The sequence below is a fragment of the Bos grunniens genome, chromosome 12 (assembly GCF_055505025.1).
Source record: "Bos grunniens cultivar Pamir isolate PY7600 chromosome 12, Bosgru_T2T1.0, whole genome shotgun sequence".
NCBI lineage: Eukaryota > Metazoa > Chordata > Mammalia > Artiodactyla > Bovidae > Bos > Bos grunniens.
This window is the reverse complement of record NC_141176.1, coordinates 40,751,592-40,778,965: the sequence shown is the minus strand read 5'-3', so window position 1 is coordinate 40,778,965 and position 27,374 is coordinate 40,751,592. Positions and strand designations below refer to the sequence as shown.

The window sequence follows — 27,374 nt, the reverse complement described above, 5'->3', positions numbered from 1 at the left end:
TGTGGACAAAATAAAACAGCAGTAAATGAACTTGTAGATACATTATAATTGCATTATGTGCAAATGCACATGCATTTGGGCAATGACTAGAAGATATCAAAGCATATAATTATGTTTGAGTAGATTAATAACTTTTTGAAAACTAATTCATTTAAACTTTCAGCTAATTAATTTTTACAGTGAAGTAAGGGAAAATCATGTCATTTATTCCCTTCACAAACTTCAGGAACTGCTTTTATCTTTTACTTTAAAATTCCTGGAGGCTGTTATTATGCTTCTCTTTATTGTAATGTCCTGGTTTCAGATCACTAGTAAATCTGGATGTGTTTATTGATAGTTTTATTGACTATGTGTAAGTCACTATCATTTAAAGAATGTACACATTTTGACCAAATATACATATTTTGGCCACCTCAATATGAAATTATAAGCAATGATATATCCTTGAAAAATATTATGCAGTGTTTAACTTCAATTATTTGGGATTAAAAATGAACTTTTTTGGATCTTATTATATTAGCATATTAATAACTAAAACCAGAATTTATGGTTACTACCTGAATATCTTCCTACAAAAGAAAATGAAATGTTACAATGATTAGAAGTTAGGTAGTTTAATGTTGTTATAGAAAAGCTGCATTGGGATTTTAAACAGTTGGAATATAATGACAGAGAAGCAAATTTAAGATGGAAAATTTAGACCACATAGCAAGGGTAATTTTAATAACTATTTGACAAATGAAATTAAAGTATCTAATCTATCTTCTGAAAGCAGTGTTTGGTCTATGGCCATACCACCCTGAATGCCCGCGATCTCATCTGAAAGCACTGTTCAAGATCCTATACTATATTATATACATTAAATATTTTAAATATGGGCTCTAGATATTTTTAATGCAATGATACTTGAGAGTAGCTTGATTCCTCTTCACTAAGAACTAATTCATAAACAACTGTTTTACAGCAGATAGCTAAAATATTGTGTATATAAACAACAGTGAAAGTGAAATTCACACAGTTATGTCCAACTCTTTGTGAACCAATGGAACCCACCAGGTTCCTCTATCCATGGAATTCTCCAGGCAAGAATACTGGAGTGGATTGCTATTCTTTTATCCAGGGGATCTTCCTAAACCCCGGAATCAAACCTGGGTCTCCTATACTGCAGGCAGATTCTTTACCATCTGAGCCATGAGGCAAGTCCTGTAGACAGTCCTGTACAACAGTATTGTACCCTTAAAAATCGCTAAAGGGTAGATATATAAAGTGTTCCTTCCAGAATACAACTTTTTAAAGAATACAAACAGATTTTATAATACTATAATATTAAAATCATAAAATTGATTGATTCCAAAAAGAAACTATGAGCAATTTCTGTAATTTAATTTAAGGCTATGGTCTTCACTTCCACATTTTATTTATCATGGCTGAGAAAGATCTGCATGTGCTTCTTTATATTTGATTCCTTTTGATTTTCTTTCATGCACATGGAGTTGCTATAGTAACCAAACTTTTAAAAGCCCAGTTTTGGGTTACTTCTCTGATTTTATATGCTGAACTTAAAAGTGTTACTATTTATGTATGGTAGCTAATTAATTGTCCTGGCTATTTTGTATCACGATCTAAATGTGGGAAAGCTGGAGAACCACAAAGTACATACATGATTTTGTCCATAGTTTCTCATTAATTTCTAAATTTAACTGCAAAATGTAATGACAAACTTAAGAAAGATTTTCTCTTTTAGTGGCCTCAAACCAAAGTTCTAATTTCTCAGTTTGGAATAGTGCAGGTAGTAGCATATTTGACAATTCTCTTTTTTCTGAACATGTTATTCCTTAAACAGTCATGTCTAGGGGATGCTCCATCAGTTTTCTTTTTCCTTTGACATGAAGAAAGATGCTAAAGACTGAAGCAACACATCTTCTCTACTCATTCAGGAGTTTTGGAAGAGGGCATTGAAGTATGGCCAATTTTATTTTCTTATGGAAACTCCTGCAGACCAAAAACTAGGTCAAAAACTGCTGACCTTCTTCTGTGAGCAATCTCTTCTGGTGATCAGACGGGAAAGGCTTTTGATGGTGGTCTGTAAGTTTGGAGTCCAGCAAGTGGAAATCAACACTGCTTGAGGTATTTGGTGTGTGAACTTTAATAAAAATATTTCACATCAAAAAATTCCTAAGAGAATATATATATATAGTCCACTATAATCATCTAAAGTTTTAAAACTAAAATTCTAGATAGAAGTTTTTGGAGAGTTGGGTGCTTTGAAAGTTGACATGTTTTTGAAATGTTTTTATTTTAGGAAAAAATTGAGCTATTGGTACAATTCAATTTGAAAAAGAGACTAGCATTATCTTCCTATTTTATCAAGTGTTATAATCTAAAAATGTTAGCTTTGTATAAAGTCAATTATTTAGGGTAACTATTTAGGCAAATAAGTATTAACAGATGGAAGGAATAAAGCCAAAGAAAATTTAGCCTGAATATTAAAAATTAATAATTGTAAACATTATTTGTTTTATAATTGTTTCCCAGAAAATGTTGCAAAATCTCTCCTCCCAGGGTCACTTAAGGCTGAGTTGATCATGACTATTAGACTGTGGGCTTGGCCAGCTAATAAAGTTTGGCTTTCTCCAATTCCCAAACACTATTCACTGAATATAGCATATCACTGTTATCATTTTAGTAAGTCTAGAGGGGGCAGAATCATTTATAATTCTTGGAGAAACTGTGATTGCTATTATTACAACATCTTCTCTGGTTGTGAAACTAACGAAGAAGAGGCAGAAAATTGCAGACATCTGGCAAGGGGAAATGGTTTCATTTTCTATTATTCCCCCTTATTAACTACTAATTCCCTCTCACATTAACCCTGCCTGACAGTCTTTAGAAATTAAAGTGTTTATGAGGTCCCAGTCTTCTATGTACTGTCAGTGGTACTTTCTAGAGTCGATGGTTCCCCACCTTAAATAATAGCTCTGCATATGAGTGGGGGACCTGCCAAAAGTGACTTACTCCACTTGGAGTTCAGTGGCTTTCTTTGGAGCTGGACCTCAGATAAGCTGCAAGAGCCTTGGGCTATTTGGATAAATTATATTCAGGGCAAGAAGAAAAAGATTTAGCTATTCGAAGGAGGCTGGAGTCAGCAAGTGCTAAGCTAGGTGTTGTGTTGCTGAAGAGCTTTAAGCCTGGAAGTAGCAGCACAGCAGACCTCCTGAATAATTCATCACTGCCCTCTCCTCTTTCAAGGCCATACTTTTATTTATGAACATAGATTATACTGTTATTGATTGCAATCCTCACGGAGGCATTTCATTAACTGGGAGGTTTGTCTGTTTGCATATGCTTTGTTTCCCTGAGTATTTCCTTGTTATTTGAACAGAAATTTACAGCTGAAGTAAAATGACAGAGAATTGACTAACAATTCTGGCTCATTCTGCAATCAGGAAGGATATTTGGAATGGTTTCCTCTAGACACCCAGATTGTTAAATCATTTTATTCCATGAATTGTATTGTGAACTGAAAGTGTCATGAAAAACACCCAAGAAAGTATTCTTTCCAAGAATCTCCCTATTTATCTTATTTACTACTGTTGTTCCATTTAAATTATCTGAAATTTCAAATAAATTTTCCCATGGTACTTGGATTTCAGAAATGCTTAAAATATTAAAGTGGCTAGGAAAATTGCTTGACTGCTCTACAAACTAACTCCTAACTACATTAATTCAAAGGGTATAAGAACCCAATTGTATTCAGTGCTGCATGGATATTCAGTTGAAATCTAAATTCCAGCTGAGTAGGACAAATGGTTCTCTTAGGTGCTTTTCTTAAGAGGGTATCCTTGAATAATACTCATGGCTCATGATACTTTAGTAACTGGCTAATTTATAACTGATAAAGCACAGTGGTGTAGAGGATATTACAGCCAGACTGTTGACTTGAAACATAGTATTTAAAACATAAACCCTAACATAAGAACAGCATGAGATGACATAAGATTGAATTTTTAATCACATAGAAATATGAAGGTTTTTTTCCTACCATAGAAAAGAAAACCCATGAAACTTTTGGAGTATTTGTTTTTGTTGCTGTTATGGATGATTTCTTTGTTTGAAATCTACAAGGCTGAAGAGAAATGAGTCACAAAACTCAGAGGAGTCAGGATTTCCCAGATGGCGGTGATGCTCATCTGAAGAAGCCCTTCAGAAGGTCTCTGAGCTGAAGTACTTTGAAAAAAGAAGAACCAGGGAGGAAATTCATATCAGGAACTGATTCATTAACAGAGTTACAAACAAGTCCTTAATGTTTTTGTGTTAAAAACGATTAAAAAAAATAAGTAAGTAAAGGCACGTTTCTTATTAAAATAGCATACTTTTTCATAGTTTAGTTATTTCTTTATTACAATATTGGTTTTCTTTGCACTAAATGCTACATAATTTCAATGTCAGTTTTACCCATTTATTTATTTTTTATGACTGGACTTGTTTCTAAGAGTCGATTACTTGATAGATTCTCTAAGATATATTGCCACTTGTTAGGCAAAAAATTATTCACTACCTACCTACCCTTTCAGTCATTTCCCAGTTATCTTAAAGGTTTTAACTGCAAATGTTTCAGTAAATAGGAAATCTAAAACAGCATTTTACTAAAATTTTTTTACTCTCATTTTGCAGGGTCCAGTCTGGTTTCTCTGATAGCCATTATTTCCTCCTTGAATTCCAAAAACTCACTCTATTGCTTTTCCTTTTGTAAGTTTCATTTGATTTCAGATGTCTAGTAAAGGCCTGAGTATGTCCTTAGTGAGCCAGATGCCACACTCTGCACTGGCCTCAAGGGAAATCATGCCATTCCTGTACTGAAACACATCAATGGTAAACATTTGACTTTAGAGTAAATTCTAAACTTCTTCTTGTGATGTAGCATCTTCACTTAGGGTGCCCCACTCTTATCTTTTGCCCAAGATATAGCCAAGAGTCCAGTTCTTGGGCAACCAGGACAGATGACCACTCTACATAGCAGTCTTCTCTTACATCCATTCAAATCACTTCAATCCTTCTGGCAATTTCCACATGTGTGATCTTGAAGAAATCATATTATTTTGCTGATCTTCAATTTTTTCATTTTTAGGATAGGGAATGATAATACCATATCTGTTCATGGTCCATTTTGAAAAAGAAATACAGTGTCGCTGGGTCAGTCTTATTGCCCAAGAATAAAGTGAAACCATTCCTCTTTTGGAGTTGGATGCTATTTTGTACTACAGGGAGACTGTTGTTTCTACTTGCTGATAGGAAATAAGCTAAATTAGTGTAATTTCAACATGACTGCTTGTGTATCTTATACGTAAGTCATTTATTTAGTGTTTCATTGATTACATAGGTATGGTAAAACAAAACAAACGAAAAACCATAGAAGACAAGGCCCACTTACAAAATATCATAAAGGATAAAGCTATAACAAAAACTATTTATTTTGTATCTGTACATCAGGGTCTTTCATGCTTTGGGATAAAAGGCACTGAAGAAAGTTGACACTTCTAATTCCTGCTGTCAGTTTGTGAGCTACATAAACATTCAAGCCAAGGGTATATGGAAATAAGTAGACATTTTTTCTATTAGCTTTTATTCTATGAAAAAAAATGAAGTAGATTTATTTTCCTTGGATCTAAAATAAGCATTAACACCTATGCCCTTGTAACTTTGCTCACAGGAACATTGAAAGGTCTAGTGATACCAATTATGTCAATTATAAGAAAGTGTATATGTACTATAGAAAGACATGGTAATTATTGTTATTTTGGGAAAAACATGATTCTGACATTCAGTTACCTTTGTAAGAAGTTTAGTTTTAAACTTGGTCCATCTCATTTGGCATCTAAACTCACCACAGATGCTTTATGATTTTATGTTTTTAATTAATGTCAACCCCCAGGTTGCAATGAGAGTTGTCTGATTTCCCTGCCAGAGCCCAGACTGAGAGAATTATGTTGGCAATAAAGAAGTGATGATGCCCATTGAAGTCTCAAATTCAGCTTTCAAACTTTCCCCAAATCTCTGTCTGCTTATGCAAGAGTTTTAAATCTGTCTTCTGATAAAGGCCCTTCTGAAGACTAAAGAAGTATCTTTAATAAATATAAAGGCTAAAAGTTGACCACTTCCATTTTATTGTCTCAGTTGGCATGTTTTATTTCCTATCCAATTCTTACACAATGGAAGAAATTATTTGGGGCTATAGGCACTTTCCTTTGCATGGCTTTGTGTGTGTTTGAAGATCAGTAGAATTTACCCATAGTGCAGGCCAGAGCTATAGTTGTAGAGGTGTATCTCAGAGATTTGAGAAAACAACGTTTTTAAAGCTGCTGAGGAAGATAGAAATACTCATTCTTAAATTTGCCCTTGATATAATTTACTCCACCCATTCAAACCATATTGTTTGAGCACTTAGTGTATGTATGCCTATTTCAAAAATAAATAAAATCCAGCTATTAAGAAATTTGTAACTTAATGTAGGATATTTTTTAATTACATAAATCCTGAGAGTGAAAAGTGGCCAAGAGAGATATATGCAGTTCTGGGGCAAGGATGAATATCAAGACCAGAGATAAGACAGAGTGAAGATATATTAAGACTCAGAAAGGAATGTGTTTCTTGATTCATTCAACCAGTTAATATTTATTTAATATATGTCAGGCATTGATGTAGGCACCAAGGATATAGGAGATAACACAGAACGTAAGTAATCTATTTTATAAAGCAAAGAAGGAAACAAAGAAAAAATAATATCAGGTAATGTTATAAACTCTGAGGAAATGTGTTACAGAGTGATAGGCAAGGGAGATTTATTATATGGAAGTGTGGAAATGTTAGTTGCTCAGTCATGTCCAACTCTTTATGACCCCATGGACTATATGTAACTTTCCAGGTTCCTCTGCCCATGGAATTCTCAGGCACTGGAGTGGTTTGCCATTTCCTTCTTCAGGGGATCCTTCTGATTCAGGGATTGAATCTGGCTCTCCTGCACTGCAGACAGATTCTTTACTGTCTGAGCCACCAGGGAAGCCCATTATATAGACTCGTCTCCTTAAAGATATAATATTTGAGCTGAAGCTTGAAGGATGAAATTAACCAGATATGTGAAAATAAGGGAGATGAGTGTTTCAGGCAGAAAGGAGACCTAAAGGCTCTGAAGCAGGCTTAGGTTTGCCAGCTGTGCTAGAATTTGAGTGGGTTTTAAGGTATGGATAGAATTTAGACATCTAAGTAAAATCCAGATAAGATTGTATTGCCTTTTTTTTTTTTTTTTTTTAATTCCCACAAAGCAGCTTCCTTTTGTTTTATCAGAGTGAGTCCAATGTCTTGCTCCTCTTTGTACAGTTCTTAGTGTTCTGGAGATTTCCTTTAGGGTATCTAGCTTCTGACAATAGTGAGTAATTCCTCAGCAAATATAGAGGGAGAAAGGAGACTGCCTCTGGGACTTAAAGAGATGACTTAAAAATAAAATTGCCTAATGGAGCACATCATACACCTAGCATATGCTCCATTGTTATAAAAATACAAGAATATTTGCTCTCATACATTTGGTAATTCCCATAAAATTATGATCCAGTTTCAACATAAATAGATTTTGTTTTCTATATCTCTTTCCTATTTGGAAATCTCCCCATGCTTATGAAATGCTCTAGCCTCTGATCCAATATCAGGTAATCACTAAACCAAAGCCTTAGATTTTAAAATATTAGAAAAACCTGAAGCATTGATCAATCTCTCAAAAACATGAATGATTTAGAAATGATACTGGAATTACTTGAGCCTGGTGGTCTATTATATTCAGTTCCAGATAGAGTTCTAGTCTGCTTCTGAAAAATAACTGATATGAGTTTTAAAAAGCAAGTTAGTGAGAAATTGTGAAATATCTGATAAGCTGAAATGGGATGCCAAAATACAAAATTAAAAGTCAAAAGTACAGAGAGTAAGACCCTTTCGACGAAAAACATCCCTTTTAAGTGAATACAGTGAAAACGGGATACAGAGAAATCATTATAGGATAGAAAACATTTCTTCATATAGCGTGTTACTAAAACAAAATAGTATTTCTTGTATATTCTAAACTAGCAATAGATTATTTGCTTTTTTATGTGTTATATAAAGAGGTTTTTTTTGTCATTTTATGTTTCTGTTAAATTTTTATTCTTTTCTACTTTACATTTCTCTTAATTCAATACACCAATTCTTTTTAAATTGGTTCCATAAACCAAGATATGCCTTGAGCAAGATGCCAAAGTATATGTGTGTATTCATTGTGTGTCTTTTTACTTTTAAGGTCACAACAAGGCCAAATGAGACTGGTATTTCTTTTGTCATTCATACAAAATGATTTCCTGTGGCAATTCAGTTATTTCAGAGTGAACTAAATTTTTCATCAGTGCCTATTATAGTGTAAATATATTTTCTAGCAAAAGGTAAATCACCAGTAACTGCAAATAAAAACATCATAGAAGAGGAAACCGGGTAAGCAAAGGAAGTAGATATTTAAGGATTCTCCGCCCACCCACCACCCCCCGCTGCCAACAAACTGACTTAATTGTATGATTTTATCAACACATATTGAAGGTTCTAAGGCATTTCTAAGTATAAAAATGCACAGCTTTGGTAGGTGAAAAACTCACCATTTTACAAATAGAAAATATATTTAATCAAGTGTTTAAAGGTGTTGTGAGAAATGGCATAAAGTAGTTTTAAAATGTTGTGTGGAAGGGACAGCTGATTCTGTTAAAGAAGAAAGTTGAAAAAGGGACCTAGGACTGGGGCAGAGGGCCATACATACACGAGGACTAGCAGGGTAAGTGTGGCCATGACAGCAGATATGAGAGCCCACAGAGCAGTTCCAGCAGCCTGTGATCAGCTCTACTTGGGCAAGTATCAGGAATGCGGTGAAAGCAGGATGTTCGCTAATCTCAGCCACTTAAAAAGAAAGAGAAATAATTATGTATGCATTTAGAAAGAAGACATCACTTTATTGCCTTAGTCCTCTAATTAGCATCTCAGGTTTATTCTTCCTAGGAATTTAAAATGTACAACCTTCTCATCCTCCCTTGCTCATTTCTAAATTATAATTTTGAAAGAGGTTCCTCCAAATAACGTGAGTTTTAATGTACCATTAATGATAATTATTTTTTCACAGTGACTAATAGAAGACTTTATTATTATTGTTTCCCTTGGTGTGAAAAAAGGTGTTGTTCTTGTTTAAAGAATATGAAGCTACTAGAAGACTTTATTATTATTGTTTCCCTTGGTGTGAAAAAAGGTGTTGTTCTTGTTTAAAGAATATGAAGACAACATGCCTTTGAACAGAGCTGATATTCCTTCCTTTCCAAAAGGGTGTCAAGCATTGGGAGGCAGCAGACATTTTCTGGAGATGATTAGGTCTGTCATGTCTAAGGGGACTTAATTTAATAAGAGACAGAAATATTCTGCTATCTACTCAGAGAGATGCTGATTTCAACTGATTTGCTGCTGTTGGAAAATTGAAGAAACTGTTAGAGATTCAGTTTAGAAAACATATATTGTTCATAATTTTTTCTTTATCAGTAAGATAAAATTAGAAGTCTAGCAATGTTATGCTTTTTACTCTGAAAAGTACAGAGAGGCCTTAGGCAGAAGTGGATTTCTGGAAATGGTAGATTTCATAAATTTGAACTAAATTGTATCAGGCATGGAGTGCTGCCAAACTCTAATTCATTAGTTCACTGCTTGGCAGAGTTCCTTTTCCTATCAACAATAAAACCTACAGGTTTCTTCTGGGGATATGGAATGTTCTCACTTCCAAAGGCAGCTTGTTCTTTTATTTAATGTAAAACATATACTTCTTAAAACAAGTATAGCACAAAAATGTCTTTAATTATAAGATGAAATTTGGGAGAATTTGTTTAATGTTACAGTTTCATATAATTTGGGATGTGTGTTTTTAGGAAATTAAAAGGTTATCTCTAAGAATCTTTTCATTCTCTCACATCACCTTGCAACAAAAGAATTTTCTTTTTAGGCACAATGAGGATACAGGAACTCTGAGTGCATCCAGGTCATTGTGCCTTGAAAATGGTTCCAGAAATGAGTGGAGATGTTGCGTGCAGCTCTACTCTGCTTGTTACCTCCTGAGGCTTTTACGAGACCTTAAAAGCCTAAAATACCAGAACTTAATGATATTTTTCTCCTTCTGATTATTATCTGCCTTAGTTTTGATCGATTGATTAAAAATAATGAAATTTTTTCTTCCTCTAAGTTTTGAGCAAAATGCTTTCCCAGCTTCTGGAAAAGAAATATTCCCCATTGTTAGTTGCTGTATGAAATGAGGTCTTCAGATCAGATGGGGTCTCTAGTTCTAACCTACAAGTATAGGATTTTAGAATCCAGTGCTTCCCCTTAGATTTCCTACCCAAGTTGGAATCATGCTTGTTTTTTTTCAAGCCAATCATCAAAGCAGTTGCAGCTGTTGGTTTACCAGAAGAACCTGAGTGTTGTCCCTGGGCATTGCTCAGACACATACACCCACACCCAGCAACCCATAGAGATAAATGGCAAGTGGGGGTAAGAAACAAGGTTTTATTCCTTCACTGGATTAAATATTAACATCCCTAAAGAAGAAGTCCATTCTAAAGGAGATCAGTCCTAGGTGTTCTTTGGAAGGACTGATGCTAAAGCTGAAACTCCAATACTTTGGCCACCTCATGCAAAGAGTTGACTCATTGGAAAAGACTCTGATGCTGGGAGGGATTGGGGGCAGGAGGAGAAGGGGATGACAGAGGATGAGATGGCTGGATGGCATCACCGACTTGATGGACGTGAGTTTGAGTGAACTCTGGGAGGTTGTGATGGACAGGGAGGCCTGGCGTGCTGCAATTCACGTGCTCTTTGGCATCGCAAAGAGTCAGACACGACTGAGAGACTGAGCTGAACTGAACTGAAAGAAGAAGAAAATGCTATAATATATATATATATGTGTGTGTGTGTGTCTGTGTGTGTATGTAAGATTATAAGCATATGTATAATCTTCCCCAGTGGCTCAGTGGTAAAGAATCTGCCTGCAACACCGGAGACACAGGATACGTAGGTTTGTTCCTTGGGTCATGAAGATCTCCTGGAGAAGGAAATGACAACCCACTCCAGTATTCTTGCCTGGAAATCCCATGGAAAGAGAAGCCAGGCAGGCTATAGTCCAAAGGGTCACAAAGAGTCAGGCACAACTGAGCAGAAGCGTGGACAAGGATATATATATATATGAAAGTGCTTTATGTGTGTATATATGTGTGTGTGTGTGTGTATGTTACCTGCTATGTATTGTGTTAAGTTGTGACTGTGATTGGGAAACATAAAAATGGAAAAAAAAAAAAATCCACCTTACTTACCAGAAGTCTGTCTCTAGTAGCAGAAAAAGCGTAACAACAAATGGCCCTATTTCAAGATAATACAGAGATAAAGCCCATAAATGTGATAAAGACAAGGGACTCTAGATGGGAAACACTTCCTTTCTAGAAGATTGGAAAGCTTTTTGGTCTTGAAATTCATGGAAGAAATAGTTTTTAATAGAATGCACAAAGAGATCCTCAAAAAAGCGATAACCCTTTCAGTGGACTTTGAAAATGATGGAGAAGTTTCTGGATTAAATAGGTAAGGGCAGAGGACAAGACAGTGTAAAGCAAAAGTCATACATGATGAAAGTTGAATTCAGTTTTCCTGTAAATTCATTTCTGTTTATTCAGTGAACAGTGGGGAGCAATTGAAGGCCTTGAGAAGGGGAGAGTGACAGTGAAAATTGGTGAGATAAGAAGATTAATCTGATTGTAGTAAGTAAGTTGGATTAAAAGGGATTAGTTTCTAACTCTGCTTGCAAATAGTTGTGCAGTAGAAAGATACAGTCTTCCTGGAGTTCTATTAGGTGAGTGAACAGCACTGAATACTATGATTACAGAGAGCAATACAGTACAGTCACACTTCATTTCATTGCACTTTATTTACTATGCTTGGCAGGTACTGAATTTTTTACAAGTTGAATGTTTGTGGTAACCTTGCATAGAACAAGTCTATAGATTCCATTTTTCCAACAGCATTTATTCATCTGATGTCTCTGTGTTACATTTTGATAGTTTTAATATTTCAAACTTTTTCATTATTGTTATATTTATTATGCTGATCTATGATTAGTGATCTTTGATGTTACCATTGTAACTGCTTTTGGGTGCCAAGAACCATGTCTATTTAAGACAGCAAACTTAATCAACAAATACATGTGTTCTGACTGTTCCATTGACCAGCTGTTTCCCAGAAGTCTCTCTAGTCTCCCACCCTCTCCTCGGGCCTGCCTATTTCCTGAAACACAGCAATGTTGAAATGAGGTCAATTAATAATTCTACAGTGTCCTCTAAGTGTTCAAATGAAAGGAAGAGTCATACATCTCTATTTTAAATCAAAAGCTAGAAATGAATTAAGCTTCTTGAGGACAGTGTGTATAGAGCCAAGGTAGGCTGAAAACTTGGCCTCTTATGCCAGTTAGCCATGCTCTGAATGCAAAGGAAAAAGTCCTGAAGGGAATTAAAAGTTCTACTTCAGTAAACTGTGCAAGGTAAGAAAGTGAAACAGCTTCATTACTGATATGAAGAAAATTTTAGTGGTCCAGTTAGAAGAGCCGCATCATTCCCTTAAGTCAAAACCTAATCCAGAGCAAGGTCCTAACTCTCTTCAATTGTATGATGGCTAAGAGAGATGAAACTGCAGAAGCAAAGTTTGAAGCTAGTAGAGGTTGGTTCATGAGGTTTAAAGAAAGAAGTCCTCTGTATAACTTAAAATTGCAAAATGAAGCAGCAAAGCCTGATGTAAAAGGTGCAGCAAGTTATGCAGGAGACCTAGCTAAGACAATTCATGGAGTGCCTACACTAAATAATAGACTTTCAATGCATTGTTGAGATGACAACAGAGGGTTTGGAATATTACATAAACCTAGTTAATAAAGCAAAAACATGGTTTGAGAGAATATGCTCCAATTCTGAAAGAAACTCTACTGTAGGTAAAATGCCATCAAACAGCATTGCATGCTATAGAGAAATCATTTGGGAATGGAGGAGTCAAACGATGTGCTAAACTTCATTGTTTTCTTCCTTTCTAAGAAACTGCCAGCCACACCAGCTTTCAGCAGCCATCATGCTTATCAGCCGGTAACCATCAATATCCAGGCAAATTACTATGATTCTCTGAAGGTTCAGATGATTATTGGCATTTTTAGCAATAAAATATTTTTAAATTGAAATATATACACTTTTTAGACATAGTGCTATTACATACTTAATAGACTCCAGTATAGTGTAAACCTTTCTTTTGGGGGGCTCCAAAATCACTGCAGATGGTGACTATAGCCATGAAATTCAAAGATATTTGCTCCTTGGAAGAAAAGTTATGACCAACCTAAACAGCATATTAAAAAGCAGAGGCATTACTTTACCAAAAAAGGTCCATCTAGTCAAATCTATGGTTTTTCCAGTAGTCATTTATGGATGTGAGAGTTGGATAATAAAGAAAGCTGAGCACCAAAGAATTGGTGTTTTGAATTGTGGTATTGGAAAAGACTCTTGAGAGCCCCTTGGACTGCAAGGAGATCCAACCAGTCAATCCTAAAGGAAATCAGTCCTGAGTATTCACTGGGAGGACTGATGCTGAAGCTGAAGCTTCAATACTTTGGCTACTTGATGCGAAGAACTGACTCATTGGAAAAGATGCTGATGCTGGGAAAGACTGAAGCAGGAGGAGAAGGGGATGACAGAGGATGAGATGGTTGGATGACATCACTGACGCGATGGACATGAGTTTGAGTAGGCTCCAGGAGTTGATGATGGACAGGGAAGCCTGGAGTGCAGCAAGCAGTCCATGAAGTCAAAAAGAGTTGGACACGACTGAGCTACTGAAATGAACTGATAGTGTAAACATAACTTTTATATGCACTGGGAAAACAAAATAAATTAATATGACTTGTTTTATTGCAATATTTCCTTTATTGTGACAGTCTGGAACTGAATCTGGGACATCTCTGATGCATGCCCTGTGCTCAGTTATGTTCAACTCTTTTCTACCTCATGGACTTTAGCCCACCCAGGTTCTTCTGTCCATGGATTTCCCAGGCTAGAATACAGGAGCAGGTTGCCATTTCTTTCTCCAGGGGATCTTCCCAACCTAAGGATTGAACCCGCATCTCCTGCATCTCCCGCATTGGCAGGTGGATTCATTTTATCAATGAGACGCCTGGGAAACCCACTGTCTGTCCTAGTTACTCTTCTCTAGTGTGTGACTGTTGTTGCTGTAAATAAAAAACATAGAGCATGTTGTAGTATAGTACATATTTATTGAAAAACACCCACATATTAGTAGACCCTTAAACTTCAAACCGATGTTTACCAAGGGTCAACTGTAATTGTAAATGGTTCTGTATTTATTTACAGACTACTGTTCTCATTCCTCAATATAATGACAAGCACTTATTTTTGCTGTATTATGTTTAAGAATAGCATGACTTAAATAATACTTACTAATTTAGCAAACCAAGGGGATGGTTAGGGCCGCAGCATGGGGCCATTAAAAGAATATGAAGCCAACGATTGTATTTCTGATTAATATTTGTACAAAGTATCTTAGTTCTGCATCCTTCATTCTTGCCAATGCAATCATAACAGGCTTAATAAATGTAATAATTTCTATATGTTATAATTTTATTACTGATTTTTAATACAAAGCAATGCCTTGGACTTTTTTATTAAAACTGAAATTATTGTTACCACAAATGTGGACTGAAAATATTCTAGCCTATTACCCTTATAAGACTCTGATTTGAATTTTTTAATTCAAAAGTGAATATTAGATACCTCTGCCACTAAGAAGCTCTGTAACCTTGTATCTTAGTTTCTTCATCTGTAAAATGGGGATAAAAATACTCTTCAGGGTGTTTGGAAAGACTAAATATGCCACTTTGTGTGAAAGGGCTCAACTAAAAACAAAGTTTTAAAAATGCAAACACTACACAAGTGTATTTTTATTTCAATGCCATTCCCTAATTTTCATGTGAATAACCTTAGATTTTTATAGGAAATAAGCTTTTAAAATAATTTTATTCATGGAAGTAAAATTGCAATTTCTTTGCAATTTTTTAGGGTAACAGGTAATCATAAAGCAATCAAATAAAAATTCTTGGCCATTAGTATTTATAGTTTGATTTTCCTATTAATGTTCCTTCATTTGGTATAAAAGTAAATGCTTTGTTCAGTTTTGTTTCTTTCCTTTCTTATAAAAATTATGATGATGATAATCATAATAACAACATCTAACAAGTCCTAACAGCATATTGGGCTTTACATTTAAAATAAGATACCTTATTACATCTGTAATATTATTGTAACATCTAAATGTATATACATTGCATATATGTAGCATCATTACATCTGTAAAGTGGGCACTATTATTGTATGCATTTCATAAATAAAGTGAGATTTAGAAGTATTAAAAATAATGTGTCTTGTATTACAAGACTAGGGAGTGAAATAGAATTCCCACTCAAATGGTCAGCAACAGGAATTTATATCCTTGCTAGTTTGTGTTTACTGTCTTCACACTGATAGGTAGGTTTCCAAGGATCCCAAACTCTAGGAGGTCAGATCTCTCTCTGTCTTAGGACTTTTTCCACATAACTATACACCTTAATATTTCTTCAAAAGACCTGATCACGTTATTAGCTCAGAGTTAGTCTATAAATGTATTAATAGTTGAAATCTCTTTGGTGTCACAGAATAGATTAGGGCAAGGACTTGGGTATTCAAGTTTGAGCATAAACCAGAGGGTGAAAACCTCCTTAAATTTTGCCTTATTCTAGTTGTAGCACATAATATATGCTCAATAAAAGTGTGAGTTTTGTTTTTTTTTTCTTTTGGACAATTCCATTCTCAATTAGAACTGACAAGGTCATGCAATAGTTCTATATCATAGAAATAAAAAAATTAATATAATACATTTTTTAAAGATCAAAAGAGCTTGGTTATTTATTATATTCATCGTTGGACAGTTTTCAGTGGCTGTATTATTGCAATTTAATTTGTAGAGGCAAACTTTTAAGAACATGAAAGCTTCAGGCCTTGATCAGTTTTTCTCAGGCTTTTAATGGTAAATAAAACTGTCTTTATGACAAGTATAAAGAAAATAGAGAAGGACTTCAAAGGACATGGATGCAAAATATGACTGAAGCAAGAAATGCCAAGTTTTAAATGCAAATGAATATGTAGATTGATTCAGAAAAGTGGTAATTTTAAAGAGAATGTTGGCTTCTTTTGCCTTAATCTTTTCATTTAGAATTAAAACTCACATAGGCATTCTAACCAAATGCTGGTAATTGCATATAACAAGAAATAACATAATTGCTTTTTTCTTTTCTCTCTCTCTCTTTTTTTTCTTTTCTGTGTCTCATTGCACATGTGCATGCTGCTATTACCTAGGAGAGGAACCAGCATATATCAGCTGTAAAAATCCAATGAATATAAGAAATTCCTATAATTGGTCCTTAACTGTCTAGGGAGAGTTGTTTCACACAAAGAAATGGTCTTGAACAAATCTTATTTGGTAGTATGTTTCCTTCAAATCACAAAGGGGAGGAAAAATACAAATTCCAATTAATGTAATTGTGTAGGAAAAAAAAAAGACATGGAAGGTAACTTTTAACATCCTAGATATGCTTATAAATTCTCAAAGCCACTGAGACTTAGTGACTTCTGAAGACTTAAAGTATGTTAAAAAGGTAGACCTGCATTTAAATGCTGATCTCAACGTTTCACTGGGGACCACTAAAAAGCCTTTCAGAAGAAAAGACCAGGATCAGCAAAACATGAAATCATTATAGCAGCAGACTTTCTAGGTCTGTTTTATATTACACTTTTGAAAAGGACATTTGTTTAAGGATATGATAGTTATATCCTGCATGTAATCCATACTCAACTGGGGGCGAGCAGGGAAAGGGTGTGCAGGGGTTGGCAGGGAACGATGAAGCGCTTTGACTGAGGTCACAGACCAAAACACAGGAGAACTGGCCCAGACTCCAGCTATTTCTTAACAATGCATCTGTGAAGGCATTCTAATTCCTAATGAGGGGGAAAAAAATGAACAGTGGACAGTTTCTGTAAATGTGCCCCTGAAATATGAGAACACGATTTCGACTATTGAAAAGGTTGCCATGGTGCAATAGACCCCAAATGTCCTTGCCTTCTTTCAAAAGCACTTGATCACAGTTATTCCTTTTAGTTAAAAAACACTGGTGTGGCTCTCTCTTCAAGCTTATTGACACAGATGTGAACATTAGCCAACGAATGAGGTCCCTTTAAAGTAAAGCAAGCATCCTATATCCGCCACCCTCACCCCTATGAACAGCAGAGACTGTGTAGTTGGATGTGACCAAAAAGCGTGTCACTGCTATCCTAGTGGATCTACATCATGCTTTTATATTTGTGATGTGGACTTTTTCTCACTCTCCTCTTACCAAACCCCCACCTCAAATTTTTATATATATATATATATATATATATACACCATCAGTAGATTTGAATAATTGCAAAGACAAAACCATTTTATTTATCCAAAATTTCAATTTCTAATTCAAAAAATGAAGGTCTAATAGAAAGTTTAAGCATCCTATTTTCAGCTGTTAAAAATAAGAAATTGAATAAAAAAGACTATTAAGTCTAAAAACAATGATATAAGAAGCCATTTCAGATGAACTGTAATACTAGCAGATCAGACAAAACGCTGTAGGCGAGATGAGGGGAGCAGAGAAACGGTCCATTAAAGCCTCTTTCCTACATTGTTTATCTCCTTTGTATGTATAAAAATGTTCCCTCTTGCCTCTGGGCACCTATATAGCAAAGTTCAGAACCATGAAAGAATAACTAAGAAAACCAAAATCACAGTTGTTCCTGGCCAAACTGCAATCTCACTTCCTATCAGAAAAGATAGAAGAGGAATTAAAAAAAAAAAAAAAAAAAGCTTCAGTATTTACTTTATGAAAATATTTAGAAAAAAGTCTGTCCTAAGTGGAAGTTTGTTTTGACTGAAATAGGCTTTTCTGGCCAAGTACTTTTAATAAGAGAGAAAGAACTTGCCAGTTATCCACTGCATTGAAAGCATTTCAGAATTGGAACCCTTTCATAACTCCTTAGTGTAACCACTGCCGCTTCTAAATGTGAACTGTCTCAAAGATTCCTGGAAGGATCTATTTTGGATAGGGTCATTTTCTGGTTTCCGATGTTCCATGCCTATTTCTGAACACTTTACACAATTTAGTCAGCAGATGATTTTTCAGGGGTTCCATTGACATAAATAATGGCAGAAAGCCTGAATCAAAATACCCATCAGAGAAAACCAAGGACACTTTGTTTGTTTTGGCCTCAAAATGACAGTAAGAAATTTCATTTGGACGAAAGAACATATGGCACATGTAGTATTCTCTATTGTATAAATCATCATATATCCACAAATTAATTTATATAGATCTTATTTATGATTAATTTTGTAACTTCTTTATACAGTGAGTTATCATGAGCATGTAGCTTCATTACATAGAATCTTAGGAAAGTCTTCTTTAAATATCCAGATTTCTGCTGTTATTCAATATCAAACATAACAGACAGACTGTTTAGCATGAATTTCCTGGAAACATTTGAAGACACTCCAATGTCATTTTATGTTGACTGAGATGGAACGTGGACTATTTCCTCAATTACCTGCCTAAAACATTCAGCAAAAAGAGAACTATTAAATCTGAAGATTAAAGGCAAGCCAGCTTTATAGCAGACAAAATTAATTCTTAAACTTATTGCCTTGCAAGTTAAGAGCAAAAGAGTTTCTGATTATAGATTAAGACCATATAATGTCATTCTTCAAAAGCACATGTTAATATAAAATCCTTATAAAATATGATTTTGGTGTCATTTTATTGACAGATATATCATCTCTTCTGAAGTTTGAGGAATGTCATTGAAGTGACTTTCTAAATACCTTAGAAAGACTTTTCATTCATTATACTAGTATATTTTATATTCTATAAAAATAGTGCTGTAACCATCAAGTAGTAATTTGACTTTGAACTGATCTAGTTTATATTAATGCTTCTCTTAGTCTCTATCCATAAAAGACTCCTGTTACTCATTTCTGGATTTGAAAAGTTATGGGATGCATATTTCAGTGTTTGAGATTTCAGAAGGTATTCTTTGTGTAGGCTACTATTTTATACTATAAAGCCTATAGCATAAACTGTAATGTGAATGATAATAAGTTAATAGGATAAGATATTCTTTTCTATTAGGCATGAACAGTCTTGTTATTGAGTAATCATATTTTATCTTAATTAAGACTTGAGTTTCTGTGGTACTAAATGTGCCTTAAATCTCTCAACATTCCTATCATGTATGAAAAAGAAAGAACAAAAAAAAATGTGATGAGGTGAAAATAATCAATTCAGAATACTTGGAAGAAACCTAAGAATCTTAATAGAGATGCACTCCATTTATAAGTGTCTTATTCAGATCAAATAGTGAGTTCTTGAATAATTCTGTTTCTTTGGTGTTTGTTACTAATATCTAGACAGTCATTCAAAGAGAGCATCGGACAGCCATCATGGAGTGCATGCTGGGGTGGATATTTTTTTACTATTATCATTGAATTGTATAATTGTATGAAATAGATTTTCCCTTTTAAACCAGTTAGGGAGACTAATGAATATTTGATTTAACAGAACTTTCATTTTCCTGTTATTTTAAAAGAAGACAGGGAATCCAAAACTCTATGAATACCCTCATCTCTTAATTCAATCTATAGATACTTGTGGAATAGAACAATTCATGAAGTTGAATGTGTAGAGAAAACATTTTTTTTTAGGAATTAAGGGGGTCAAAGTGACAGATGGGATTTAAATAACTGATAAACATGAGAGCGTTTTAGTTGGAAAGTATGCAAATACTGAGACAGCATTTCCCATTTCATCCTATTTTTGTATCGGGGAAGTGAGGACCATTTGCACGTCCTCCTAGTATATACCACACCCACCTTCCATCAACAACGTTAAAATGTAAGTGGAGTGAATCCTAAGGAGCACTGGGTTTGCTGTACCAAGTACTCTCTGGACACACTATTAGCATTCTTTTACAGTGAATGATAAGTCTTTCATACAGGGATTTAGGAACCTTGACACTTTTACTCTCTCAATGTCAGTTTGCTATATAGCAAGTGTCTAATGTTTTACGCATTTAATTCGCGTACTTGTTCCCAGAACTATAGAGATTTCCTAGAATGAATATTTTATAATGTATGAATGTTTTGCTAATTAACTGAGGTAGTTCAAGATTAATTGACACTAGTTCTTTATTTGGACCGTATTTTCTTTAGTTTAGTAATAATAACACCAATAATAGGATATTATATAAAGCCAGGCTCTTCTGCTCTCAGGAACACTAATAATTAGGATGGAAAACAAGATCATTGTTCCTAAGAGACAGTTACTTAAAATTTTTACAATTTTTGTAAATTGTACACCTTCTTTGTCCTTCATTTTAAAAACATTTTCATCCCGAGTTTGTTGCCTAGCAAATAAGACTTCTGTCATTAGAACAAATTAAAAATCTCTTAGAAATTGTGTGGAAAAATTGGAATTGAGATTATTACTCTAAAGAGTTCTATCTGAGTTTTCTCTTTACACATTTTTATGTTAGAAAGCTCCTAAAATGCACCCTTTGCCTTTCTTAGAGACTAAAGGAGTTCCTCTGTGATCATTTCTATTGTGCTTCATGGAGATATAGGCCTATTTCCTCAAGGAAGAAATGAGTAGTGTGTCTGGCAGTGTTCACTGTCCCAAAATATAAAGGTACATAATGCTTAGGACTCACCTAATTATCTGGAAGGATGAATTTCTTCTTCAGTTTCCCTTTCATAGCCTACCTGAAGGATGTAACTGCCATAATATTTTTATATCAGTTTACATTGACTAGGACTTCAGTTGGAACGCTGCCCCTGAGGAAGGGATGTGTATATGACATATCTCACCCCTTTCATAACTTTCCCAGTGGTCTGTTACTCTGTCTGACCAGGAGTGTCCCCTTCCTTCCCTTCTTGCTAAATCTTCTGTGACTTTCCTAAAGCTGTAAGCCCAACAAGAAGGAAAACTTCAGAGAACTCTCCTGCGTTTTCCAATTAAAATACTACAGACATAATATTATGCTAGATGTGTTTATACTAAGTGTATTTTTACTTTGCTTTATACACATCTGCATTATGAAGTCGGTGTGACCAGAAACATTTTTCAAATAACTGTGGGAAGGGACACTACACAAACTGTTCAAACATTGAGCTGATCAAAATTAATCCAGTTTAATTTTTGTTTCTAATTCTAAGTCTTAGATTCCTTCATGATAAACCCTATGTCTACCTCACAGGACTGTTCTGAAGCTCAGATGGGGACATTTGTAGAAATGTATAAAGAGTAGCATTCTGTAAATATGAATTATTAAAATAAGTATAATATAGTCCTTTGCTGTCCATGACACTAATGATGTTGCTGTTGCTATTCAGTTGCTAAGAAGTGTCCAACTCGTTGCGACCCCGTGGACTGCAGCACACCAGGCTTTTTTGTATTTCACTATCTCCCAGAGTTTGCTCAAACTCATGTTCATTACATGGGTGATGCCATCCAACCATCTGGTCCTTTGTCGTCCCCTTCTCCTCCTGCCTTCAATCTTTGCCAGTGAGGCAGATCTTTGCATCAGGTAGTCAGAGTATCGGAGCTTCAGCTTCGGCATCAGTCCTTCCAATGAATATTCATGGTTGATTTCCTTTAATGATGTAGTTGATGAAGCAGTTTTATTTTGATGTATTTAATATATATTTTAAGGAAAATAAGTTAATTCTTCAATGTCTTTTTCCTCATTTCATTTACTGTCATACATTTTTCAATCATTTCTAAAATTTGCAAAGATTCCATTTCAGAAGCCAAACAAATATTCTAGTATCTAGTAATTTTTAATATTTAAACTTTATCTTTTATTAATATCACTCTGCAACATCAAACTTATGTTTTAAATGTTAATTATGTAACAATGTTCATTACGCTCACTTTCCTTGAGCACACACTGCCAAACACTCTTAACTGCTAGGTAGAGAGAAGTGAATTAGTCTGTCACCTTAATTTTTATTAAAAGTTCAAATACCAAGTATAAATGGGGCTATTGAAACTGTAGTTGATTTAAAAGCCACAAAATCACAATGAAATATTAGCCATAATTACTGAAATTTTATTTTTTATATAGAATCAGTTAGAGCACTTTTTCTAGGTCTTTGAAGCAATTTTATTTCCATATTGAATCAGAGTAGGATCTTCACTGAGGCAATTAATATAGATAAATGGAACTATATAAAAGTTTATTAAAACTTATAAATTTGCTAGACCATACAAAAGTTTAATTCTGTTTGATTTTCTTGAAATGAATAGTATCAAAACAAGGGGATGAAATGGGATTAACTGTCCACATCCTGGAGTCAAATGAACATATTTTGATATTTACATATATTTCCCTAGGCTTTCACATCAGCAGCTTTGTTTATTCAATTAATGGTAACATAAAATATCAGTCACCAATACCACCACAGCATTTTCTGATCCAAAGTGCATTTAGGTTTTTTCTAAAATTGCTTCACATAAAATGTTAAATCCCACATTTATTGATGGTGCAGAGGCAAGTCTTTCAGCTACTAAAAATACTGGCATTTTGTAAATAAGGAGTTATTGAGGCAGATGGGGCTCCACATTGGTGCTGCCAGAAAATAAGGAACAAAAAAGGTGGTATATCATGCTGTTGAGGTTCAGAATTATGGTTACCCTTGTTCAGTTGCTCAGTCATGTCCAACTTTTGGTTACCCCATGGACTGCAGCACGCCAGGCCTCCTTGTCCTTCACCGTCTCCTGGAGCCTGTTCAAATTCGTATCTATTGAGGCAGTGATGCCATCCAACCATCTCATCTTCTGTCGTCCCCTTTTCCTCCTGCCTTCAGTGTCTCCCAGCATCAGGGTCTTTTTAATGTCAGCTCTTCATATCAGATGGCCAAAGTATTGGCGTGTCATCTTCAGCATTCAGTCCTTCCAATGAATATTCAGGAATGATTTGTTTTAGGATTGACTGGTTTGATCTCTTTGTAGTCCAAGGGACTCTCAAGAGTCTTCTCCAACACCATAGTTCAAAAGTATCATTTCTTCAAAGCCCAGCCACTTCATGGTTCAACTCTCACATCCATACCTGACTACTGGAAAAACCACAGCTTTGACTAGATGGACCTTTGTCAACAAAATAATGTCTTTGCTTTTTAATATGCTCTTTAGGTTTGTCTTAGCCTTTCTTCCAAAGAGCAAATGTCTTTTAATATCATGGCTGCAGTCACCATCTGCGGTGATTTTGGAGCCCAAGAAAAGAAAGTCTGTCACTGTTTCCATTGTTTCCCCTTCTATTTGCCATGAAGTGATGGGACTGGATGCTATGATCTTAGTTTTCTGAATGTTGAGTTTTAAGCCAGATTTTTCACTTTCCTGTTTCACCTTCATCAAGAGGCTCTTTAGTTCCTCTTTGCTTTCTGCCACAAAGGTGATATCATCTGCATATCTGAGGTTGTCGGGTTATTGATATTTCTCCCAGCAATCTTGATTCTAGCTTATGCTTCATCCAGCCTACATCATCCCAAACTGACACACCCTTCTACTTCCCCAGCTCCCTTCTAACCACTACTCAACTTTCACATCTCTGCCTTCCAATACTTTTTTCCTTTTCTTATTCACTCTTAACACTTAGCCCACCATTCCTGCTTCAGATGTACTCTTGTCTTTCTTTATTGTCCATATTAAAGGGTTTGTGGTATTTCAAGCAAGATATATAAAGACATTGTTTCTTTAGGCCTCTCATGACTTTTAATCATATATTTGTCTTCCTCTTTCTCCATTGTTTGGGATCTAGTTCCTTATCTTTTGTGCTGTACCAAAAAGGTAACTCCTAACAAAACTTAAAACATCAATTAATATGTATTACATACATGGAAAAAATGCAAAAGAAAGAAAAGGCAGTGCCATAAAACTGAATGGCACTACCATTCACTGAATCAGAAAAGAATGATTTTTTGATTCTTTGAATCAGAAGAGAGTGTATGCCCTGAAGGTCTATGCAAACAACTTTCACTGTACACCGGACTTTAAGTTTTCCAGTGATGAAGACAGAAAAAGTGTACTACCCACTATCCATGGTGTGGAGAGAATGCTTTTCACAAAAAAAGAACAAACTGTCTCTGATCCTAAGAGAAGTGTTTCTTCTGATGTTACAACAAACATCAGTGGAGAAGCCACATTGGAATTACCTGGGAGCTTTGAAGAAACACCAGTTAAAGGCTCCCTTCCAGATCATTTATATCTGTTCGTGGGTATAAATCCAAAATTATTTTTAAAAAGCACTGAAAATGATTATAATGTACTCTCAGTGTTGAGAAGACCCTTCCTAGAATAGAGAGGGCTGAACCCTGGACTGGAAGCAGCTAAATACCAGATGTATATACTTGTCAGTATGATTCCCTTGGGTTTTCTGATTTCTAAATCAGAGTTTGACTTAGATACTTTACAGGATACATCATTTTGCAATATTTTCCCCCTTTTCTTCCTCCAGTGGACTTTTACCTCTAACAGCTCTCATGCTGCACATTTTCAGAAAAAGCTAAGATAGTACATGGGTTGCCACCCATGGTCTTCATAATTAATGATGAGTTCTGGCAATGTGAGCCAGACACTTTATGTGACTAAATTCTGGACCCCAGGAGGTACATTTAGTCTTTCAGACAATAATTGAATAAAAGTGCTCTTGTCATAAATCACTAGCCATTGACATTAGCAAGCATGTTCTTTTATGATTTAACTATTTTTTAAACCCAAAGAATAGTATTGTTTAAAAAAAAATAGGGCCATGGGGAAAATAGCATTTCCAATAGCAGAAGGAAATCAGCTGATGAATTACGTGACAAATGCGGTATTTAAGATAAAGAAAAACATTCAACCTTGTCACAAAACTAACAAAGGCTACTTGAAAATGAGTCAGTTGACTTAGTTGTTAACTGTTTATTATCTGTGACAAAATGTGGGAACTACTTTAGAGTTAATGAAAGCTTGATTACTTATTTGAAGGGCTCATATTCAGAGTCAGATGGGTACTGGAGAGCAGATGTCATGCTATGTACATGCTGAACCTATTATAGCGATTTCCTCCCCACTGGATTGGGTAACCAGATGTACTAGTCATACACTTTGAGAAGCAAAACTGCTGATTTTCAGGACGGTAGGACAGTTTTAATTTTAAAGTAAGAATCACATGTTTGGGATCTGTTCAAATTCTTGATAAGACTGGATATTAACAGCCACTGCAAATTCAAGAAATCACAGCTTACAAATAATTTCCTATATAGTTGCTTTTTTTTTTTTCACAGAGAATTGGGAGAAAAGGAGATGAAGTTAGAGAATTTTATATGAACACTCTGCTAGTTTCATTGGTAAATTCTGTGCTGGAATCAAATGGGGAATTTGCTCTGTTTGCAATATCCAACTGTGCTGAATCTCTGAACGATTAAGACTTGTTAATAGTGGTGAAGAGGCAGTAAGACTGCTCACAGATTTGAATGGCAACATTGAACAGTCAGAACAAAACCAAATTGTTTTAATGGAGCAAATTTAATTCACACATAGTGTGACAGCCGATGTCAGAAGAAAGTCTTCTGTTATTGTTTCAGATGGTTATGTTATTACTTGTGTGATTTGACAGAATCCATCAGGGCTTATTCAAAATGGGACAAGGCAGATGTCGGGGCAGAAGAAGATGCACATGTGATAACACTGTCTCAAGATTTGCCCTTGAAAACTGGGAGTGGGGTGGTGAGAGAGTGGCATTTCCTTCCTCATACAGGTGTTAATGATTTGGATTCTCACTATGGGAAATCCATTTCCTCAATCAAATAGATATTCATATTGTTGATATTGGTTTGTATTAATTTACTTTAAATCATAATTGTTTCCATTTTGTTTCCTGGGAGAATTTGCATTATTTGGTCAAAGTATTTAGTTACTTCGATTTATACTAGCTATTTTCAAAGATACTTTAAGAGATTAGCATTAAGTTCAGTACTTTAGGTCAATAAGTGGCATGGACTGTAAATAAAGCATGGCCACATGAAAATCATCCTAACCATATTTTAAACATTTCATGCAATTTATATGACTTGTTTAAATAATGGGCGCCTTTTGAGTGCTCATGATGTGCGCACAATATGCTAAATATGAATATATCAGACCGTGTTATCTTCACAGTGTTCAATGAAAAGATCATGTGTATTTCCATCATTTTTGAGAGGATGATACTAAGGCTCAATAAGTCAGAGTATTTTGCTCAAAATCTCTCAAATGGTAAAGGTAGGCTTTGAGGCCACTTTATATAAAAAGAAGTTTAGGCATTTTTCATTGAGTTATTAATAAAATGGATTTGCAATTTCTTTTTCTCTCTCTTATAGAAAATTTCATTTTCCTTTACTATATGATCTATGCATGATCACTGAAAATAAGACTGGAATTAGGTTGTTTATGGACTTTCAGTTTCAGAAAATTTTAGGAATTTTTGACATGGAATTGATCAGATTTTCTCTCTTTTTTAGGCATTTTTTTTTAAATTGTACTTTTTAGTAAAAGCCAAGTAATCAATTATGGACAAAGAAAATCAAATAATCCTTGTGGTCGATGACATTTTTAGGCCAAGTTGATTTTGAGTATCTGGAAGAGACCACCAGAAAAGAAAGAATTCCATTTTATTCCTGTATATTAATAGCACATAAGTAGCTTTAGCAGAATCTGTAACAATAGCACTACCTCTCACTATTGCAGACAGAGCTGAAAAAAACGTGGATAGGTTAAACGTTCTAAAATGTATTATAAAATTACATGTCAAGGCACCTGAAAGCCAATTTCCATTACAAGATAGCTCACTGTGCAAGAGTTGAATCATCTCTATTTTGGTAACTGTTCTTTATCACTAAAGATAATTCATGTTATAATTTTATCCTTATGATGGAGGCAAGAGGATCACCCCAAGCTTTTGACATACAAAATTGCACATGAGAAAGCAGATTGAGGAAATAGTGATAGATATTCTGGTGCATTCATTGAATTTATGGCTGAGATTTCAATAGACAAGATATGATTTAAATAGATTACCAACCAGTCTGCTTCTATTACCAGAATATGATTTGGCTTG

General features: G+C 34.9%; 1 protein-coding gene and 1 long non-coding RNA gene across 5 annotated transcripts in view; both read left to right on the top strand.

Moving 5' to 3' along the window:
- The window catches only part of LOC147361725 (uncharacterized), a 37,053-nt gene extending 30,902 nt beyond the window's left edge, over positions 1-6,151 (top strand). The window contains exons 3-4 of the long non-coding RNA XR_015137612.1: positions 1,938-2,127; positions 4,126-6,151. This is a non-coding gene — a long non-coding RNA (uncharacterized LOC147361725). The remainder of the gene's footprint in view (positions 1-1,937; positions 2,128-4,125) is intronic.
- The window catches only part of PCDH9 (protocadherin 9), a 1,139,929-nt gene that overhangs the window by 77,830 nt on the left and 1,034,725 nt on the right, over positions 1-27,374 (top strand). The window lies entirely within an intron of this gene.